The sequence below is a fragment of the Malaya genurostris genome, chromosome 2 (assembly GCF_030247185.1).
Source record: "Malaya genurostris strain Urasoe2022 chromosome 2, Malgen_1.1, whole genome shotgun sequence".
In the NCBI taxonomy this organism is placed as follows: Eukaryota; Metazoa; Arthropoda; class Insecta; order Diptera; family Culicidae; genus Malaya; species Malaya genurostris.
This window is the reverse complement of record NC_080571.1, coordinates 322,576,825-322,598,983: the sequence shown is the minus strand read 5'-3', so window position 1 is coordinate 322,598,983 and position 22,159 is coordinate 322,576,825. Positions and strand designations below refer to the sequence as shown.

Sequence of the window (22,159 nt, the reverse complement as noted above, 5' to 3'; positions counted from 1 at the left end):
ACCAGCCAGAAATATTTCAAAATTTGTTACAAAATATTTCTGATATAAATTACTCCAGTTGTTATAGTTCTGTTATTCCCATCTGATCGGGATAGTACTCAAAGAAGAGTAAAGATTTGAAGATAATGTGCGGAAAAATTCGACGTAACAAGGTTCGTTTAAGTAAGAAGAAGGTTTCTTGCATCTAAACTTTTACCTTCTACCAGAGGAGTCGAACTTAGCGATGCGAATCATCCGAGTCTCTGATATGTCAGAAAATTTACTGAATAATTACTGGCTGACCAGAAGTCATAAATTAAAAGTAAAAAAAAAAGTTCTATCGCTAAATTGTTAATCGGAAATTGTTTCTGTGATTGTCAGGCTACGAACATTCATCAAACACGACAAATTAATATCATCAGACTAGCGAGAAATGGCGAACCAAAAGTCGCAATGGCAGCTTTTGTAAATTTGCGGAATCAATTTAAAGTAGTAATCTTAGTTATTTTTGCTTCAATTTTTCACCCATATCTACAATCGCTGTTCGATGCACTGACTCAAAAGATGATATGGCGATCGGTACATTCACCTAATTTTTGCGTAACAAAAGCTTTTAACATATTCACAATATTTTTCGATGAATTCATCGCAGCTAAATAATCAGTATAATAAATTAACAGCATAAGATGTTTGACAATTCTACTGTCCGAAAACATAAATTAAAAAAAAATTCGGGCGAGACGAAGTTCGACGGGTCAGCTAGTACTAAATAAATGTTGGCTACTTTTGCAATTTTGTATCAGAAATCAACTAACGACATTGATAGTGACAACCGGTGCTGTAAAACTTCATTCAATTAAATTGAAACCGAATGTGAAACACACTGACGATCTCTTTACTGCAGTAAACTTCACACTCTTATACACGCAACGTTCGCAAACGTACCGAACCGGCAGCATTCAGTTCTTCAAATCAAAGCTCAGTTTAACCACCGTCAGTTGATCTCTTGAAGTAACAAAATATCTCTTTCAAAAGTGTGAAGTTTTTGTGAACTTTTGAATTGTTTCAAGCTAATGGATGAAAGACAAACCAGGTAGTTGAAATATCATTTACAGAATACACATAAATTAATAGTTTCTACTTCAGTTTTCATTTTTAATACATTACTCCATTTATATTTCTATTCATTCGAACTTGCTCACTACCAACAGCAAAGACAATGATGCAGCTAGAGTACTTGGCACTTCAAACTGAGCAAGCGAAACTACAAATGGCTAGGTGCGATTATTCAACTGACGATGAATTTTGAGTTGAGCTTCACTTGAAAATGGCAGCAAAAGTCATTTGAATTCGTATCGATATGCTGACGGTCAGTGGCCATAAATTTCATTTTCATCTGATATCATTCGATTGAAAATGAAATTTTACCGCACCGGTCACAACATTTTCGAACATTTTTTATTGAAATTAATTGCACTAAACTTATTGTATTTCAATGCGTTCAATAAATTTAAGACGCTGATAAATCTTCTGCTGATGCGTTTGTTGCACTGCATTTTCAAAGTCTAAATAAAACTATCTCTTCTTTTCAACAACCTCATGAAAAAATCAGTCAGCAGAATTGAAACTCATATTATTTACCCACCAAAAAAGTGAGGTTCAATCGAGATTTGAAAAATCAGGAGGAACACGTTGTTGATTTCCCTGAAGAGATTTTCTACCGTTTTAACTGATTTCAGTCTAGGACAATCAACAGCATGTGGAAACTATAAATGTTTCAGCTATCTGAGTTTGAAAAAATCAACAAAAATATTAATTAAATCAATAAAGTTTTTGATATAACAAGCAAAGCAAGAAACAACAATGGAAATTTTGTGTGCAAAATTTCTTCACCTACAGGATTTCGTTCAATTGTTCATTCAAGCCACTCTACGAAGAAATGCAATTTCGTTCCTATCGTTCATCTGGTAAAGACATTTGAAATTTTTTGCATCCCTCTGGCGGGTATCTTAAATAACTGAGGATTCGGGGCTACGTTTCAAAATAGCGAATTAGCGCAAATAGCGCCAAATCGCGTATTCACAGTTGGCAACACTCTCTCACATTTGAATGAAATTTTTTCTGATAATAACTTTTCCTTATCCAGCACTGATAGACAACTAGCAAAAGGGTACTCGGTGAAGTTTTCTCTCAAATTCAATTTCATTAAACGATAATGATGACTTTCAATTTAGTTCAGTTTTCGATAAAAAAAAAATTCAGTTTGGACAAGAAGCAGTTTTTGTACGAAAATTTTTTTCAATGTCTGTCTTCCAATATATGAACGGTTGGTAGGAAACAGAATCACCTATTTGAAGACATAACGTTATAAAAATCAAAAATAGCTCGGCAATGGCTATGAATAACACTACGCTCCACCTATCCCGGTGGTATAAATTTACCAAACAGGTAAGCCGTGACATGTGTCATCTGGCGGAATTATTTCAACCAATTTTGATTGATTGATTGATTTACTGGTTACCTGTTCCATGTCGTAAAAGGCTACTAAAGCGGGAGCTTGCAAGTTAATGTGTATTTCTGTGCCAATGACTGCAAGAGCCTAAAAAATGCATTCGTAAACGAAATATTTGAGCGGTTTTGCCCTTGCGGAGCTCAAAACTCCGTGTCACTGTCACTAATTGAAGGCATATAGATTTTTTTTTCTTTCATAAATACGTTTATTTCTTAAGGCAGTTTACATAAGTTTTTCTTCGCCGTAGCATCACTTTTACATAATATTCTTATCCTAATTTAATTCTAACATAGTCACAACGTTTTGCATTTATTAAAACATATTCTCTTATTACTTAAATATCATCTTAGGTAACTCGTCATTAATTATGAAATCTACTCGGAAATATTATTTGAACCAAACGATTAACTTCTATAAATTATAAAATAAGCTGTTATTTTCAGACATTTTGTTAATAATTTCATAAACTGTTTCGAGTTTGTTTGTATCATTACATTATTTTTATTCTAATTTAGCTATTGGTTGAACTCATGGACGCAGCTGGGATCAGAACTAAGTCTTGAAAGGGGCCTTTATTAAATTGAAACTCCAGTTTTCTTTATGAAATGATAAATAAGTTTCATGTATGAAACGTCACGACAAGCAAGAATGTCTCGAACTGGGATATTGGATAGTCTACCTTGGGTACGCAAAGAATTTATTAGTTGAGATCTGACATCACGATACTCCACGCATGTCCAAACGACATGATCAATATCTCGATAACCTTCGCCACAAGCACAATGATTAGTCTCGGAGAGCCCAATTCGAAGGAGATGTGCATCTATCGTGTAGTGATTGGACATGAGTCTGGACATCACACGAATGAAATCTCTACTCACATCCAGTCCCCTGAACCATGCCTTTGTCGATATTTTCGGAATAATTGAGTGCATCCACCGACCCAGATCATCTTTATCCCAAGAAGCTTGCCAGCTGGCAAGTGTTCTTTGGCGAGACGAGCTATAGAATTCGTTGAAAGCAATTGGTCTCTCATAAATTTCACCCTCAATAGCACCACGTTTGGCTAAAATATCGGCTCTTTCATTGCCAGGAATGGAGCAATGAGCCGGGACCCAGACTATAGTGATTAGATAATTATTGTTCAATATGTTGTTCAGGCACTGTTTTATTTTGCCCAGGAAAAACGGTTCAGTCTTGCCAGTCATGTTTGAGCGAATGGCTTCAATTGCACTCAGACTATCTGTGAAGAGGAAATAATGGGTTGGAATTAATGTGACGATTACACTCAAACTATAATGAACTGCTGCTAGCTCTGCTATATAAACAGATGCAGGTTCTTGAAGCCTAAATGAGGCCGAAACATTATTGTTGAACATACCAAACCCTGTCGCTTCTTCAATTCGCGATCCGTCCGTGTAAAACATTTTCTCAGAGTCAATATGCCTGAACTAAAGGCATATAGATAGAGTATATATATATTTCGACATATTTTCCATATAAACGATCCTCGCCGTGCGATTTTCAACTAGTTGGAATAAGCACAAGATTCGTTTTTGAGCGGCTTCCAAACCTGCACTGCCACCTGCCACTGGAGGAGCTTGCAAACTTGCGCTCAGACAAAAGCATTTTTACCAGATTGGAATCTGAGAATGTCAAAATGTCTATTGCATTTTTCCAACCATCATTGCAGTCAGTATTCTGGTCAGAGCTCTGACTGGACATTGCAAACTCAACTCAATTGACGCAACTACGTATCCGGATTTTTGGTTCTCCGCACATGGTTCAATCTGTGTATGGTAAGCTAATATTGAAGGTTATTCTATCGTTTCTCACCCAATGTGCTAAGAAGCTATAGTCAGAGGGATTCATCGTTCTTCCTGGAGTGAATGATTTTTTTCTGTTTCTACCTTAAAATGTTTTAGCAAATTGTTTGGCACCTCTTACATATTGCGAATCGTTCTGCATTCTACTGAGAATGCAGAATTGTGTCGATTTTGTCAAATCTCTAAATCCGCTCGGGGGGTTAAGGTTTTATTTAATGTGCATTTTGGCACCTGCAGATCGTTCAGCACCTTTTCGGGTTTGCAGAACGATTTGTTCCTTTTATCCTTCCCATCAGGAAAATTGTGAGAAGCCACGGCAAAAATCTCCAAATAACTAAGGGAACGCACCGCTTAAGCCAATTAGTTCTGATTCCTGATTGGTAGGGAACAGAATCACCTCTTTGCGGACATAACTTTATCAAAATCAAATATGCGGTTAAAATTTTAAATTTTTAAAGCCGACTTTTTTTAGTATTTAACTCGATAACAATTTTTGCCTTTCTCATATAGCAAGGCTATGCAATCACTCTGGTAACCGACTTTTGAACCAAGGCCCGAGGGCCGAATGTCACAGAACATTCGACTCAGATTTTCTCAGAGATGGCTAAACCGATTTTCACAAACTCATATTCAAACGAAAGGTCTTAAGGTCCCATAGCTTACTATTGAATTTCATCTTTATTCGACTTTCGGTTCCGAAGTTTCAAGGTAATATGTGCAAATCTATGGGAAAATGCGCGCTCAATTTTCTCGGAAATTCTTTCAAAAGTCCCGAAAAGTTGATCCAGATCCAACTTCCGGTTCTGGTTTTACAGTGCGATATGTGAAAAAGTTTTATTTTCATAAGTATTTTGCTCAAGCGATGACGAAAAAAGGTGCAATCGGAACTCACTTAGATTTCTCAGCAACGGTTAAACCGATTTCTAAACTCCTCCAGATCCGATTTCCGGTTCCGATATTATTAGGGCGATGAGTGTCAAAACATTCAAATCGACATTCAAAATGACGATGCAAAACTAGTACGCGACGGTATGTGCGGCTTTGTTCTGTTCGCAGCGTGCTTTGTTCAATTTCGTATAGCGTGCAAGGTTGCCACATTAAAATTTATATTTTTCAGTGGTCAAAAAGTTTAAAACGAGACTCACTCAATCTTCTCATAGATGATTTGATCGATTTCCACAAACAGGCTCAAATAAAAGTTCCTATAGTCTTATAGGCTGCAGTTTAATTTCAACCGAATCCAACTTCCGGTTCAAGAACTATAGGGTAAAGTGTGTTTAATCATTTAGTGCGACGATGCAAAATAAAGAAAAATTCTTATTAATCTAACTTGACATAACTGTTTACAAATTGAAAAGGTTATGTTAGTTAATACCCAAAGAAAGTTTTTTATTTTATTCAAGATTGAAAGAAAAATTCTTTACAGATTCTTCTTGTGATATTTTTGAATATATATGTAATATGAGAAAGGCATCATTACCCCACTAGGTGGATTAAAAAAGGTTTTTCAGTTTGCAGGTGCCATAATGGTAACACGTTTTGTCACCGAAAATGGATTTAAAAACATATTATTATAATATTTTGTGAAATCGTAGATTTTTTGAGCAAGGGTGAAAAAATTGAAAAAAAAATTGAAAAAAATCTACGATGATAGACGACGTGGTTAAAAAAAAAGCCCAGTTCTGGTCTTAATGATTTATGAACGATCTCTTCCCAACTCTGAAATCTACGCAGCTTTACATACTCTGAGCTGCACTTCCCGATTAGCAATGTTAATTACTGGAAAGATATTTTTGTAAAAATTCTTACTGATTTTAACAAAAAATATTTCCGTATTACTAAACAAATAACTAAACTTTCAAACTAGTGTTTGAGAGAAAACAGTTTTGATAAAGACTATCCCAGAAAGTATGGACGCAACCAAAAACCGCTGCCATTTCGCAATGGTTCAGAATCTGTCAATTTTCAAGACTGCGTCCTGTTGTTTACACTCTTCTTTAACAGCTTGTGCAGTTGTTTATTCGTTTTCATTAGTTAGTTTCGAAATGCGTGGACTTTCTTCAGAACAACGTCGAAAAATTGTGTACAAATGGTGCATAGAACGCGGACTGTCACTGAAAAAGATAGCAAAAATGGAAGGAGTAAGTGAAAAAGCCGTGTGAAATGCAATCAGGAAGTTCGGTGAGGATAACACCTTTGAGGATAAACCGAAAACGGGTCGAAAAAAAGGTCCTGCTAACCCTCAGTTGGATAAACGTATACTGAAAGCATTCGAACAAAAGGAGGTTTCAGTTCGGGATGTGGCCAAAAAAGTTGGCACTTCGAAGTCAAATTCGTGCTAAAGAACGTTTGAATCTTCGAACCAATAAGAAGCAGAAACAACCAAAACGTAGTCCGAAACAAGAAGCATCGATCAGGCCGAGGGTTCGAAAGCTGTACAATACGACTCTTGCTGGAAATTTTAACTGCATAATCATGGACGACGAAACCTACGGGAAAGGCAATTACAAATCCTTGCCGGTACCACAATATCATACGGTGCGAGAAGGGCAAATGTTAAACCAGTCCGAGACATCGATTGAAGTCGAAAAATTTGGTAAGAAAGCTATGGTATGGCAAGCAATTTGTAGCTGCGGTATGATTTCGAAACCCTTCATCACCACTGCTTCAATGAACAGCGAAATATACATCAAGGAATGTTTACAAAAGAGACTTCTACCCATGATTCGAAGCCACAAGGATCCTGTTGTCTTCTGGCTAGATCTTGCTTCTTGCCACTGCTCGAAATCAACGGTAGGATGGTATACTACCAAAAATGTCACTTTCGTCCCAAAAGACATGAATCCACCAAATTGCCCACAACTTCGACCAATTGATGAATTTTGGGCATTAACGAAGGCTTAGGGAACATGTCTCGGCAGCCGAAACCATTAAACAGTTCGAAAAAGATTGGAAAAAAGTGTCAAAACTTGTCGCCAAGAAGTTTGTACGGAATTTAATGAGGAACGTTCGCAAGAAGGTGCGCCAGCTAGTCTACAATAGCTTAGTAGCAAATGTAGAGAATAATATTCTGTTGTTGTAGTCTAATATTATCAGTATATCGAATAAAATTTTAATATTTAACACTTGTGAATTATTTACAGCCAAATCAAAGTGCGTCCATACTTTCTGGGACAGTCTTTATATCTGCCGATCAGGTCACGACGTATTCGAAGGTAAGTGTATTAGAAAACTCCATAGACAAATTATTGCTTTTCTTCATTCTAAACAGTTTTCGGTGACTTTTTTTGACACTGACTTTCAAAGTTGCCAATTCCGTCAACGGTAGCAGGGTTATAGTTTTAGACGTTCCTGTTTCGCAACCACCCGTTGAGGGTGGGTGTTTGGACGATTTACGGTATCAATTATCTGGAGCTTCGTTCAGGACATTGCGTTGGCCGTTATACCCGATCAAAATGTTCATAAATCCTTGCACAAATCGAACAAGTCCATATAGATTACATCTTCAATTTATCTGGCATCGCTTCGGTATCGTCCTCCAGGCATGAGTGCCACAATCTGCACGGTCGAAGCACGGAGAACACGTACTCTACCATGATAGATACCCATAGGTATAGTTGCCGATGTTCGTCAGTTTTGCTCGCTCTGTTCCTGTGGGAGCAAGGAATCGATTTGGCATACTGATGAAGCTAATTCCCCGGCTTGTTGTTGGGAAGTCGTTTCCGATGAACATCAGGAATAAACTCCTTGCATTGTTCGGTCGGTGCTGAGAGATTCACAGTACATTACTGTTATTGTTGTAGTCAATTGCTATCATCGCAAATGGTTTGTTGTCGTCGTTTTTTCGATATGCTATTGAACTTTAATTTCTTGGAAATTACGACAACGCGATAAGCGTTTAAAATTTTATCTTGGAATTTTAATTACGAAATGACAAATTGAATCAAATAAAATTTGAATTTTTGAGCTATTTTTAATTACTCAGAGGAAAACTAATATCGAGAAACGCGAAATCCCATTCCCACCTCAATTCGAACCAATGATTCATGAATCGATTCACACGCAACCAAACCAACCATGGGAACTCGCTGTGCAGAAACAATTGCAAACAATCAGTATGTCTGTCAGTCGGCAGTCAATTACGAACCAAGTGCCAAGGTCGAGGTGCTTTCGCAATGTGACATAAGTCGGCCCCGAAACGCACCTTGCGCTGGACCGGCTGGTGCCGTAATAAAAACAACCATCTGGGTCGGTGTCTCCTGTTTGTGTTTCGATGACCTGCGGCCACTACCTGGGTTTCCTACAGTTCAAATGTCGGGCAAAGTGCAGGAAGTGGAGAATCAGTGCGTGATAGGTTTTGCGTGTTGATGGTGATAAGTATCGCAAAGAAAACAAGTACATGTGGTAATGAGGGAATTTAGTCTCGCACGGTGAATAAAGTGATACTCGATCAACCAGTCCCTGAATGATTAGCCTCCCAGTCTAGTCTAGCGGGAGGGCGCCTGATCTGGGTGAACTTGAAATCTAAATGCTTGTATGTGTTAACTGGTAATTAGTTGTTGATAACAATTTAGTTTCATCAATTAAATGCTCAATATCCATATTTCAAGGGAGTCCCTGAGTGTGGGTTGTGTCACAAATTGTTTCGTAACAAATTAAGCCTACCCTCTGACAAAATAGACGGGAGCTGTCCTATCTTCTAGTAAATTGATTAGATGGAGATTCGATCCAGATTAGCTAAGTACCTGGCCGATTAGGTTTTGAATTAACATTACATAATCCGGCCAAATGAGTTGATTCATGTTATTTCCAACTAGAATTTATACGGAACTGACATAACTGCACCGAATGAGCTGAACCGAATCATTTAATTTGATCTCCATCCTCGAAACAAACCGCAATTTTTTGACAGGGGCTGGAGTCTACTAGGAAATGTATCTTTCTTATATTTCTCCAGACAAGAATAAAAACTTAAAATAAACTTAACCAAGAATAGATTCACTGGGTTTCTGCTTCCATGTCGCAAAAGGCGTCTACTGTAAGGTTTTTGGTATTAAAAATGCCTTACTCTTCACTATACGGGGCCGGGGGTCAATTAGAAGTTTCAAAAATAGCCACGTAACCTTTTTTCGTCATAATTTTGACCGTAATAACTCAGTCATTTGTTGATGGATTGATATAATTTAACAACCAATCGATTCGGAAACTTTTAACTTAAACATATATGGCAACATCGTTTCAGTATTTCAATAGCATATTATTGAAAAAATGGTTAGAATTGACCTATGATTTCATCCACCATTCCCAGCTGACCAAATTGACATCATTTTCCTGTTCGGCATAGGAGGCTTTGCGTCATGCTTAGAAACACCGCATCATTCTGCGTAGTTCGAAAAGGAATCTATAAATATATGCTGCGAATCATTTCTTGATTTCAGTTGATGCTTGACTGTGAATGAAACAAGTAGCTCGTCCAGTGAGGTGATGACTAGATTGTATATGCGTTCGCTCGTTGAATTGTCGCTTTTGCTAACTCTTCACTGTACGAGGCTGGGTGTCAGTATAAATATATGCCCGAATATATTTCTGCTTTAGTTTACCCATGGCTTATCTTGATTCTCTGGTAACTAACAGGCCAACTTAGAATTATCGGCGATAGATTTTTCGAACCTAATCTGAAGCGTATCTCTGTGATTTATTGATAAATTTCCTTCATTCAACTTGCTTCGAAAAAGTTTAAAAATGTTACAACTTGTCAACGGGTAGTTTGCATACTGAAATCTTCATTTACATACGAACAACGCGGTGGCGCGCAAATAAATTCAGTATAAAGTTGTGTTATGATGATAATCATAGATAATTCTTTTTCATTCAATGTGGCTAAATACAAAGAACTATGTCTCAGAATAGTCCCTCAAACCCTATTATTAAACCAAACAATAATCGTATAACCTAATTGAATATCGATTTCTTGAATAGTAAGAAATTGATTTAGTCGTATAAAGCATAAAATTATGGTCTAATCTTGCTTCCAAGAATCTTATAGAAGTGATCTAGACTAAGTGTAGCAAAAATAATGCAACGGAAATCGTTATACACTATCGATTCGAACAAGCTGTTGTCCCCCACCAGGAATAAAACACTTCAAAAGATTCGGAACTTAGTACCAATAAGTTGCACCGACTTACATATATAGAATTATCATATGCAATAAAATACAGTATTAGAGATAAACTCAACACAGTTCGAAAAATTCTTGTGATTTTACATCTTATCAGATACACATAAATGGAGCGTCATACAAACAAAAAAATAATGAAATTTGCACGTCATTAAATTTAATGATACTTTGAAATAGACATCAATTGAATCAAAAATTTGATTGAAAACACACATTGGTGTGAAAGTAAATTAAAATGCCTCAATTTTTCAATGAATTATACAACATATTTCAATTTACGCTTAGGTTTGCTTTTAAAGTAAATTGAAAAGTAAAGATCTGAGGAGTAACTTTATATTCAATTTCCTGCTCCAAATATGTGCATGAAAAAAGATGTAAATATTTTTGTCTGTGTATTTCACACAAAATTTATATTCAAGAACATGAAAAATTGTGTGATTAGAAAATTACATGGCTTTAAAACGAAAGGAATAAAAATCAAAAGATCGACATCAACAACGCGACTTGAACCGAAAAACATTAGATCACAAAGCACACCAGTTAGTCGACTGAGCCACAGCAGCACATATCTGCTTGGCTGGTAAATCGTGCATAAAAATTCATACAGTCTCACTTGCTAGCCGAGTGCAAATTACACTCGGGGCCAGTAAATTTCTGCACGAATGGAATAATGTGTCATTCGAGAAGTTCAGTAGTTATGAATTGTATCGTTTGAAGAATTATGTCACCTGTAGAATTCATAATTTTTTTCTGTGAAGACAAACTGATCTGCGATTTTACATGTATTATTTAAATCCTTACTAAACTCGGGTTACCGCCAGTTTCAGTTAAATCATTTACATCAAAACAACAAGTGTCTACATGCGTTGTAACAATGATAATGTTCGTTCATTTATTAATAAAATCAAGTTACAATATGAACAAAATTAAGGAATTTGGTAGCGTATGCATTGGTTCCTTAATATGCAAAAGTTAAAATCAATTAAAGTAACAAAATATGTTCTGCGGACAGTGTCACATATTTTCTTCCTTGTATTGCTGCCATTCTATTTTCAGACACTTTCCGAAGATTATTGAGACTTTTTTAACGAAGGATCATTAAAATTACACTATTGCTGAGTTTATTGGTTGACGGTTATTCAATTTTTTCAAATCCACATTTTTCGATCAATATATTTAAAATCTTCTCTAATCGCTGTTTATAAAATGATTAAGTTTGTACGTTCTCTGTCTTGAAAATTACTATAACATAAAATCGTTTCATTTGTCCAGATTTATATCTTGAGGTTGTTCGTATCCAAAATTGATCTTTTAAGTAACTTTGAAATCTTCATAATTGACTTTCATTTAAAGGATATTTTCCTAAAATTTTCAAATGTAAAAAAATTGTTGAAGGCATGAAATAGAGTAGAATCAATTGTTCTGAAAGAATCTAATTGTCGTTTTGATCATTCGCTAAAAAAGTAAACACTAGAAGTAGAGCAAGTTTGTAATTTGTGACTTTCAGTGCATTCATCACAATCTTTATTTTTGTATTTATTATGGGTACCTAAGAATTATTTCATTTTTAATGCAATCGTGATCGGTCGTGTCTTGCATACAACCCTCTAATTTTTTCTTCCTTCAGTAATCAGATTTTTTCAACGTTTCACATCTGGTTGCTCTATTTTATAATATTATCTTTTTATTCAAGAAATAGTTTTTTTTCGTAAAAAACATTTTCTCATGATTTCACGTTAAAATTATTTCTTATCAATTTCTCTTACGCTTCTAAGGAAAGTTGCTATGAAATTTTTTCCTCTTTAGTATCATTTCTTACCCATCAAGTTTAAAAAAAGATGGAAAAATTCATAAAATTTTACAAAAATCGATAATTTATGAAGACCATGCAAACATTTTCCTTACCTAAGACGTGATATATATGGGGGTGGATGTAGCAAGTGCCTTTAAAAAGGGGGATGTAATGGCATAACTCCGAAACTACCGAACGGATTGCTATCACACTTGGCACATGTACCAAATGTGGGAATCGATACTTTTTGAAGAGCACAGATGCTTTCTACTCTACTCAGAGGTGGTCATAAGGGTAATCTTGGAGGAGAGCTGTAGTAAGTTAACAAAAAAAGAGGAGTTTATTATAAAATTTATTCGACGAGAATCGACGCTCCTAGACAAACAAAGATACTACTTTTATATCAAAGGAGATTATAAAGTTATTTTTAGGGAAAACGGAGTGTAGCTTATTAAGCAAAAAACGCCAGTGTTGAAATCGTTGGACAAATTAAGTTCAAACAGGGCTAGATCCGAAATATTTGCAGTGGTACAAAAATATGAACTTGCTGCACTATTGCATAGCTCTGCAAATTCTATTTCACCATCGCTACTAGTGGAACATGATACCAGCTCGGTACATTCTCCGTCGCCATCATCTAGTAATGAATGTATAAATGATCCTCCTACAAAATATCGAGATTCACAAGAATGACAAGTTGGCCTCAAATAAATGAAAAATCACAATTGCCCAGACAAGTACTGTGTTTTATTTCATTGTTATATAGATATTTAATGGTTCTAATCGCAAAGTTGTCTGCTAAGGAATGAAGAAAAAAAACAAAATATGATTTTGTAACTAAAGATCGAAAACGACATTTAACGATAATGATTTTATTATTATTGCCATGGAACAGCTCCAATGGTGGAATTAAAGTAATTTTTGAATGGTTCCCGTGTACTGAATGCATTTTTGCAAGCGTTTCCTCCTTGGGCAGGAAGATTGTTCAAAACACTAGGTTCATCCATCGACGTAGCTCGATAGGTTGGAGTAATACCATGAAATCTTCTTTTGTAATTGTGAAGAATGCAGCTGGCAAGAATCATGCGGTCCACATTTTTTGGATTCGCATGAATAGTACGATGGTACATTCGACACCACGAAGTAAGCATTCCGAAACAGTTCTTCTTACTCGGCTCAAACGGTTGTTATACGAGGTCTGTTCAAAACGTTCCCGGAATTTTTTAATTGCGCGCGTCTGGAGAGTCCGGTGGTCAAAATTTTTTTTTATTGTGTTGGTACATATGTCCCTAATGTATGGTGAAATTTTCAGCTGTATTCATTGTTTACATTCTGTCTTGTAGCGGCTGGTGTAGACGTGTTTTTTAAGCTCGGCGATTTTTGAATTGAAGAGTCAAAGGATTTGTATTAAATTTTGCGTGAAAAATGAAATAAAGTGTAACCAAGTGTGCGAAATGTTACAGAGAGCCTACGGTGAGTCTGCTATGAAAAAAAACAAGTGTTTACGAGTGGTATAATCGTTTCCAAGATGGCCGCGAAGACGTTGAAGACGACGAACGCTCCGGTCGACCCAGCACGTCAGTAATCGATGAAAATGTGGGAAAAGTGGAAAAAATGATTATGGATGATCGCCGAATCACTATTAGAGAAGTTGCTGATGAAGTTGACATATCAGTTGGCTCATGCCATCATATTTTTTCAAATGTTTTGGGCATGAAACGAGTGGCAGCAAAATTCGTTCCGAAACTGCTGAATTTTGATCAAAAAAACAAACGCATTACCATCGCTCAGGAGCTGTTAAACCTCCTTATTCACCAGATATCGCTCCGTGTGATTTTTTCCTGTTCCCAAAGTTGAAGAGACCCATGAAAGGACAGCGTTTTTCATCGATTGAAGAGATAAAGGCAGAATCGCTGAGAGTGCTACAGAGCATTACAAAAAGTGACTATCAGGGGTGTTTCGAAGACTGCATAAGTGTATTTTATCTAGGGAGGATTACTTGAAGGGGACCATATAGATGTAGACGAATAAATAAATACTTTTTAGAAAAATGAGAATTCCGGGTAATTTTTGAACAGACCTCGTATACACGTTTCGATTCATCCAGCTCTTGACCTGGGTAAGGTCACAATAGACATGTTTTTAAAGGAAAGGCTTCATCCCCAACAATTACATATGGGGCAAATTGTTTCGTTCCTGGTAGGTATGTGTCCGCTGGTACGGAGAGTTTGTTATACTCGAGAAATACTCCAAGACGAGATTTTGCTATTTTTTCCGAAGCTTCCTACGTCAACCGCAGTGAAATTCCCATGCGAATCGACGAGAGCAAGTAGCACTATATTTTTTGTAGTTGTAATAAAGTGAACCACTACTGGCAGGTGCTTGAGTTGCATCATCGATTAATTTTTCGGTAAATACACGACATGTCTCGTGAACAATCTGGTGGACAGTACTTACCCCAAGTCTGCAAATTAAAGCTATGGTTTTTTGCGTGTCTCCTATTGCTAAATATCTGAAATCATGAGACGAACACAAACTATGAGCCATCTCAATGATCGCAATACATTTTTTGGTTGGAGTTTTCCTGTCATTTACAACATTTACTAGGAAATCTTGTCAACAAATAAATGAAAATACCTTAAGCAAACTGCCAGCCTCTCTCGGGGAGTCACTGCTAATCGAAATGTAGTGTTCTGTTTTTTAAGATACGGATGAATTTTACTCAACAGCGAGTTGAAACAGGCTTCTGACATCGGAAATATTCCCAGAACTTGTTTTCATCATTCACAAGCTGCTTATATAAGGTGGCGAATTCACCCTCAACTGCTCTCTTTCGCCAAAGTTCGTGCACCCAAATCTTCCTACTTTTTTACCTATTTTTATATATATAAAAAATAGGTATAGAATTCGCTCAAACTTTCGAAAATTTTTCCGAGGCCCGGAGGGCCGAATGACATATACCAATCGATTCAGCTCGACGAACTGAGCAAATGTCTGTGTGTGTGTGTATGTGTGTGTGTCCGTATGTGTGTTGTCAACTAAGAGGTCGAGATCTCAGAGATGGCTGGACCGATTTTCATCAAACTAGTCGCAAATGAAAGGTCTCCCCGTCACCCAAAACGCTATTGAATGGTTTTGAGATCGGATGTTTACTTTTTGAGTTATACAAAGTTTTATGTCAAAATTTTCAGTTTTTTGACAGTATCTGTCACAATTGACCTTGAAAACAGAATGTGTTTTCAGACTTAGATTCGGCACGGTAATACCTATCCAACAAGCCATAGATTGTTAAAATCCGTCCATTTTTAACGGAGATATCGAAATTTTTCTGTAAGCGACTTTTCCCCCTATTCCAGCAGTAGGAGTTTTGAGCGCTGTATGACAAAGAAATGCTTGGGAGCAACGGAAAACACGATTTTTTATACTGTTACATACAATTGTTTCTAAGAACCAAAAGGATTGTGTACAGCATTCTTTTTCATGACATTTAGCCTCGGACCGATTTTGGCACGGCTCGTTTTTGGCAACATAATCGTTCGAATATGACATATATAAACCAGATGATGGCAGAATTTTTTTTAATTATTTTGTTTTAAACTACTTACAGCAATAAATGCTGGAACAACATAACATCCATATACCATTCGAATCAGTTCGTCGAGATCAGCAAATGCGTGTGTGACAAATAACTTCAATTAATTTTCTCGGAAAATTTCTTTTCTACAAATTCAGATTCATACGAAAAGTCGTATGCTCCCAAACAAAGTTCCTGCATTATGTTTGGTTCCGACCTCTGGTTTCGGAACTACAGGATGATATGTGAAACGAAATCAAAATTGTGTAACTCATTTTTCTTGAAGATGGCTGAACCGATCTAAGATGCAAATGAAATCTAAGAATCATCTAAGATTCAAATGAAAAGTTTCAAAGTTCTATAAAACATCTTGCTTTTCAGTCAGATCCAACTTCCGGTTTCGGGGATTGTATAAAAATGTCTATTCCACATAATTTAATCAGGTTTATCGGGTTAGCAGATTTGGATAGTCGATAAAAAAATTAACTTTTTTCAGTTTTAGTGGTATTCAGTTGTCGATCAGAAGGCACCTAAAAATTCAATTCGTGCTATGATCTCTCAAAGATGTCTTAACTGATTTTCAAATGTTTTGAAACAAATGTAAAGTGTACAGCTACTCAGGTGAATTTATCTGACTTCGGCCATACCGCTTTTAGAATTCCGGTTCCAGTATAAAATCGTTTCTCAAAGCTCAATCGTTTTCTCAAAAAAAGCCTAATCAAATTTCAGAAACAAAAATTTCAATTAAAACAAACTTATATACAAAAATTAATTATTTTATCCAATTATGACTTCCGGTTCTCGAATTACATGATGATGAATTTTTAGAATTCAAACCGATATAGAAGATGACAATCCCGAAAAGCTTCAAAGTTGAACTCAAAACTGTTGTAATTTATTCGTCATATGGCCATACGAATCGGTTTGGGTTATGCTGGTTCCTGAATACCGGCTCTGGAAGAACCTTAAATTAACGTAAACTCTAGAGTGGAACTTACATATCATGGCATGTTTAATCGATTATCACACTTCTAGATTCAAATTCGATCCGATTTGCAGTTTCGACATTACAGAGTAATGAGTGATTAAAATCTCAAATTGTCGCTTAAAACGAGGGTCATTAAAATAATGTCATGAAAACTTAAACACCGAAGAATATTCATGCAAAAAACACATGCGGATTGATAAAAATAGGTATCATCTCACTGCTAGGTGGATTAAACACGTTTTTTGTTTTGAAACTGCTGATTATCTTCGTCATCTAGAGCAATTGCAATCACGGCCAATTCTTCGTTGGAAAACTGTGCCATCTTCGTGACTAACAGAAAAACATCAAACGCAACGATTGTGTATGTTACTAATAGTAACGGCAGCCACACGGAAAGTGCACGGTATGATGAGAATATTTTTCAAATAATTCCCGGCACGTTGAGGACACGATCCGGTCTCGTTCCGGATACGTCACGGCCTAGTGTGAATAGCGCTTAATTCTTTCAACCGTCCTTTATTGTGCGTATGCGTTTATAGAACCAATATAGGTTGGCGTGTGATTGTATCCAAGATGGCTGCGACTACATTTGTTCATGTTTTTTTCTTCCTCTCAAACACTTGGTTCGGAACAACCAACGACTACTACGATCCGTGGTTACTGCGTTTGATGGGCTGACTCAAGCGTAGAACACCATCTTCTTCGCAGCTAGCATTCACTGCCCATACTTACATATCAGTTCCATATTGAAAATCGACAACAACATGCAACAAGATGGGACTTATATGCGAGTACTTCTGTTAACGAACGTAAAGATACTCACATACCGGTCCCTTCTTAGCATGCTATGCTTCTCTCGCATGTGGTAAAATTTCATGTTTGAATTTCCATTCGTGTGAAACTTTTAATCGTTCGATATAATTAAGTTTGTGATATCATGCCGGGCCTTGATGCAATTAAATTGTATGGTGGAGACTCTTCCACAGATGATAGCTCAAACAGTAACTTTGTACACACTTAGAAAAATTTACATCTTTATAGATGCACATAAAAGGAGCGTCGTTATTCACTTGCATTCACAATTCAAACTATGTAAAAATGAGTCATATTATTAACTTCACAGTTAACTTAGCTGAAACTTACATCGATAGACACGAAAAATTTATATTTACATGGTAGTAGATGTAATATTGTGTCATCACCGAATAAATTACGGTATGCTTGAATTTACGTCAAACGTAAATTTCATTTTTTCTAAGAGTGTAGGTTTCAATGCCACCACCACCCGCGAAAAACATTCTGAAATCTCTCGTTCGAAATAATTCCAATTTGAAATATTCGCATACGCCTACATCTGACTTTGTTCAAAGTTATGACAAGAGAGCTGAATGTTTCCCTAACGTTGTTGCTTCGGAGGATGACATTGTGAGTATAAATGCACACTTAAAAAAATCCCTGTGATTTTACATATTATTAGATGCACATAAATGGAGCGTCGCAGTTCACGCAAATTCACGTGGAAGAACATTTAATATTGTGTCTAAAACTCCATGACATGAAATTCGTTAAAATAAAAAAAGAATACTGATAGCAACTACCGCGACTTGAACCGAGAAACATTGGATCGCAAGTACCTCTATCAATCGACTGAGTCACAGAAGCATACATCTGCTTGGTTGGTAAAAGGTGCATTTAAATTCATACAGTCGCACCTGTTAGCAGAATGCAAGTTACAGTCGAAACCAGTAAAATTCAAGCTAATCTAAGTCATTACAAATCTAATTAAGTCATTACAAATGAAATTTTCCGTCATTTGACAAATTAGGTCTTTATGAAATACATCGTATGAGGAATTAAGTCACCTGTATTATTCAAATTTTTTTGGTGTGTGGGATTTGATTCTGAAAGAATCTATTTTGGCGAGGAACTAAGATCGAACCGGCTATATCCAAAGAGCGATTCAAAGATAGTTTATCTTACATTATCGAAATTTTTTCATGCACTTTCAGCGCTAAATGTCGGTACAGTGTCCAGAAAAAAATACCGCAATCTGTGCACTTTTAGTCACTATAGCGTGATTTTTAATGCGTAGGACAGATATACGATTACTTTCCATATGGGACAGACGCGACTTAATTTTTTTCAAGTTTTACTGAACTAATCAGAAATTATTTTTTCAATTTCTGAAAGTAACATAAAAATAGATGTCCGTCGAGGCTAACTCATAAGTGGTCAGAGCTCATATGAAACTGATATGCGAGTATGGGCAGTAATCAAAACATTAAATTCAAAGAACCGAAGAAACCTTCTGAGCAATACAATCAAAATTGAATTTAGGGTCAAGGCCCTTGTAAACTAAATAACTCAGTTCGTGGTAATTGGAGAAAAGCGTGCGTCTGGTGTGCGTCTTTGATCGATTGTAGTGACTTTTCGGCTTTGTTACTACAATTTGATTATTCATACGTCACCTACTTTGTTGGAGAAAGATATATGGACTGGTTCTAGGAACAGTAAGAAATAAAATATTCTAGATTCAACAGAACTGCCTTGATGCCTTAATCCGACGGAAGAATGAACCTGTTTCGACATTTTTTCTTTAAGATCTTCTGAGAACAGCTTATTCCAACCCCTTTATCACCGACCACAAAAAATCTTTAACGATGTCACAATTCTAGCAATTCATAACACACAATTAAGTAATATTCCGACCAGTCAAGATCGGTTTAGATTTTAATTTGTGCGACATTTTTATGGTGTCAATGTGAAGTCATTTAATCCTAAACGACAGCACTTCTCCAAACAAGTGTTTGTGTAATTCGATTAAATGTAGATTTATCCGCCTTGCCAGCCGCAGAGTCTAATTGCATAAAGCAACTTGTGCTGCGCAATTCTGTTTCAAAAATAACACTCGGTATAATACATTTACGAAGTACTCACTACTGATATGGTTTGGTTGTCACTGCAGTCATTGGTCAGTGGCGGTGTAGTATTGAAAAATTATGAAATTCCATTAAACTATATTATATCATCGGATCAAATCCAGCAAGCCGACCAACTGTCCACCTAATAAACACTTCTGGATGCCGAAACGGTTCGGGGCCCGTCCCGACCGGCCCACAGAGCGTACGCGTGACATGGTAATAAGTGTCACCACGCGTCGTCCAAAAGTGCGCCACAACATTGAAAGAGAAAAACACAAATTGTACGTTGTACTTAGCCGACTCATGTTTCACGACTTCATTTGAGGTAGGTAAGTTGGCATCAACTGCAATCCGGTATTTCAACTGCCAATGAATTTATCAATGTTGCCCGATTCCAGTTCGCAGTTTAGCACCGGTTTCAACAGCGACGAAAAAATTATCAAACGCACCATTTTTATTTTTTTTTTTTTTGACTGCCGTCAAACTCACTCACCTTCGCTTATTTTTTTTTTCTTTGCTTCGCCGTCCAAGTTAGTTTCTTTCCCAGAATTAGAGAACGAATGACCCCGCTAATCACTCACTCACTCACTTTCTGCGCTAGAAAAGCTCTAAACCACTACTAATCGAACGACTCGGCGGGCTTATTCATTTTATAGCTTCCACCACTCCGAGAGGGCCCCAAGTCGGTCGTCGGTCGAATCGGTTGGACCGGACCGAAACCAATGTGGACACTGCTGCCGCCGTTGGTCAGGTCAGTTCGGTGTACATACTCGTGTAATGATTGTTACACTCGTGTGGCGAAGCGGCGGTGCTAGCCGATGTAGAAGTCATTAAAAGACTAAACAGATTTTGACTTTGGTTTTTAGGACATGGCACGTGAGACGGTCGGTTTAAGATAAAATGATTTCATTTCGTCCGCTGGTGTATTTGTCGGACTTGTGGATAGATTACTTAAAGTGTTTGCCTAAAACTGGAATGAAACTGTCGCTCCTATCGAGATGGATTTTTATATTTAATGATCGGCAGCACTGACAGCTGACGTCTGACGTCATCTGACGTCAATGGCAATTCTTAAGAATTTTGTGGTTGTTGATCAGTTCTATACAGAGAGAATAAGAACAACACTCTACAAACAAGCTTCGTTAAATATATCATAGCTGCACTAGACTTAGAAGGTAATGGAAATATTTACGAAACGTGACACAAGGCGATTGATTTTATGACCATCTGGAATTAATGTCATTGTAAAAAGTTGATAAATTAAAGATTACAATGTTCCATAAGATCCATCAGAAAATGTTGGACCAGTAACCGTGAACCACTGAACTTTGTAATAATGCAATTCTATTTACCCTTCGTAAATAAGCGTCGATAATTCCATCCACTTTAATGCCTTCTAAAATAAGAATATAATAAATTAAACAGATTCTTAGTAGAAATTATAATTGATGTTTGCTATCCTGTTTCAATATCCACTCGATATGCAGAAAAATACCGCGATTTCTTCCGAACCAGAACTCGGGAACTGAATTCTAAAAATAATTCTTCACTATTAAACTAATCACTAACGCTCGTATATTTTTTTTTACGGAAAACAGTACATCAGTTTTGAAAAAAAAACTTGCTTAATCCACCTAACAGTGAGATAATACCTTTTTTATCAATCCGCATGTGTTTTTTGCATGAATATTCTTCGGTGTTTCAGTTCTCATGACATTATTTTAATGACCGTCGAATTAAGCGGCTATTTGAGATTTTATTCACTCATTACTCTGTAATATCTAAACTGCAAATCGGATCGATTTTGAATCTAAAAGTGTGACAATCGATTGAACATTCCATGATATGTCGGAGTCAGTTCCAATTAGGGTTTACGGTAATTTAAGGTACTTCCAGGGCCGGTATTCAGGAACCAGCATAACCCAAACCGATTCGTATGGCCATAGACGAATAAATTGCAATAGTTTTGAGTCCAACTTTCAAGCTTTTCGAAATTGCATTTTCTATACCGGTTTGAATTAAAAAAATTCATCATCCTGTAATTCCAGAATCGGAAGTCAGAATTGGATAATATTAATTAATTTTGTCTTTGTAGATCTGGCTTTTCTTTTAGAAAACGATTGAGCTGTGAGGAACGATTCGATTCTGGAACCGAAATTCGAAAATCGGTGTAGCCGAAGTCAGATAAATTCACCTGAGTAGCTGTTTAGTTTACATTTGTTAGAAAATGTTTGAAAATCAGTATAAACATCTTTGAGAAATCGTAGTGCGAATTAAATCCGAATCGAAAACAGAATACCAGTAAAACTGAAATTAGTTTATTTGGTTATCGACTATCCAAATCTGCAAACCTGATAAACCTGATTAATTTATGTGAAATAGACAT

The 22,159-nt window shown here is 36.5% G+C and overlaps 1 protein-coding gene across 1 annotated transcript in view; it reads right to left on the bottom strand.

Annotated features, from left to right (window-relative positions):
- The window catches only part of LOC131431338 (ejaculatory bulb-specific protein 3-like), a 42,968-nt gene extending 22,559 nt beyond the window's left edge, over nt 1–20,409 (bottom strand). Inside the window, exon 1 of the mRNA XM_058596990.1 lies at nt 20,267–20,409. The gene's annotated coding sequence lies outside the window, so the exon portion shown is untranslated. The remainder of the gene's footprint in view (nt 1–20,266) is intronic.
- Nucleotides 20,410–22,159: the final 1,750 nt, after the last annotated feature.